The following is a 2,153-nucleotide window of genomic DNA, read 5'->3' on the forward strand; positions in this document are numbered from 1 at the left end:
AGTTCGTAGATGTTCAGAATGGTTTGATCCCTATCCAGCTGACTTCCTGAGACCAGACGAAATCCAGGTCTCCTACTCCTCCGCCATCTTGCTCCTCCCTCCGCCTGGAAGAAAATGTTTTTAAACAGGCTTATGCTGCAGATTCCTTTTTGCTCATTCTAGTCACTGTCTTTATGTCTGTTTTCTACTGAGATGGAGGACAAATCCCTAAACAAGATTTGGTAGTTACTACCAGCTCACTGGTCCCATAAAGTATTTCTGACGAACTCTTGTGTAATGCAATGTGTGAAGTGGCTTGCCCCTGATTCTGAAAAGTCATATCATATTTGTATTAAAATGTGTTGCAACTCAGCAATTATTTTGAAAAAAAAATGATATGGACTACCTACATTGATGCAAGTCAAAAAGGAACAATGAGGTTAGGTTTAAAACTTAATTTTACTGCAAAATGTTTTTTTAAGCTCATTACTCCCCTTATTTAAATCTTTACTGCCTCTTCCCCTGAAGCTCTTCCCCCAGATCCTTGATAAATTCAGTTCATATATCTCTTCCTACCATAAACAGTCTGGTTTTGTGTCCTGGTGCAACCCAGATGCCAATCCAAAAGTTATTAAGCTCTTAAAAATTTCATTTGTCTGATAAATTTGACTTAACTCCGTATTTATTAAGTACCCCCCACAGTTTCTTCTACTTTTTCATACCAATTCTTACGGTCCCTTAGACTAGTAGGGAAAAAGAACATAATGGACCCTGTGGTAGATTTTATGATAACGCAATCAAAATATTTACTGCCCCTCTCTTCCCAGGTCCCCTAGTTGACACTGAAAATGACATATGTGGCTCACATTATATTCCCATTACACAGCTCTGGCTAACTTAATCATGGCATGGCAGAAACAAAGAACTATACACCCAATTACTTGTGCTCCCCTTTGCATAGTACAGGTTTCCCCTTCCATCCAAGCTTCCTATGAAAACTTTCCTAAGCCAAAATAGCGTACAGCCAAGAGTATCCCGTTTTCTGAAAGTTTGCATTAGGCCACTTCACTTTTATGAAAGACCTACCTCAGTGTGGTAACAACTTTTTTCTTGAAAGTGAAAATTATTTTCTGATTTCTTTCAGTTAGCAAAAACAGGTATGAATGTAGGTCTTTCGTAAAAGTAAAGCAGTATAACCAGAATTTTTGGAAAGTGAGGGGTTAGCAATATCTCTGTTAAGAAGCAAACCAGCCAGGGGCTACACTTCCCAGCATCACTTGCATTTATCTATCTATCTATCTATCTATCTATCATCTATCTATCTATCTATCTATGTTGGGCCATGTGAGTAGTTCTTGCCAATGAAATATGAGTGGAAATGGTATGCGTCCCTTAGAGGACAAGTTGGTTGGTAAGAGATATGTCTTCTCCATACTCCTTCCCTATTCTGTGGGCTTCATGCAGAAAAATATGATAAAGTTGGAAGATGAAGGAGCTACAAGATGGAAGGAGCCTGGTCCCAGAATTACAGCTTAGAGGAGAGTTAGAAGAAAGCACATCTGTTTTGGACTTCACATGAGGGAAAAAAAAGTTCTGTTGTATCTGAGACATTTGGCATCTTCGGGGGGTAATTGTTATAGAAGCTGGCATTACTTTAACATATTTTAACATACATGATCATCATCTTCCCTTTGGCCAGTGATTATCTTCGGGGTCAGTATAAGACTTAGTACTGGCCAAGGAGAAGTAGGTATCTGCTGGGAGCTTCTTCCTGGTATAAGAAGGGAGCAGTACAAGGAGCAGGCTGCTACTAACATCTTGATGCATTTGACCATAATGACATGAGGATGGGATGCCACCCACAGCAACCTTCTTAAAGCCAAGACACTCAGAGAAATGCTGCCCCAGAATCCTGTCATTGAGCTGCCTTTGGAGCTTATTATATATGTGATTAATAAATACCCTTAAAATTGAAGCCACTTCCTGCTGTGTGCAGTGGAACCATCCACACTGGTATACTTATCCCCAATTAAAACAACAACAACATTCATTTAACAAAGATTTATTGTGGGGCAACTCTGCGACAGGTGGTGTTCTAGGTGCTAAGGAATCCAAAAGCAAACACAAAAACCAGGATCCTTGAGAGTGTCATCCCATGTTAGAATGTGGGTCTG

This window comes from Phoca vitulina, unplaced genomic scaffold (assembly GCF_004348235.1).
Source record: "Phoca vitulina isolate PV1807 unplaced genomic scaffold, GSC_HSeal_1.0 scaffold55, whole genome shotgun sequence".
NCBI classification, from domain to species: Eukaryota; Metazoa; Chordata; class Mammalia; order Carnivora; family Phocidae; genus Phoca; species Phoca vitulina.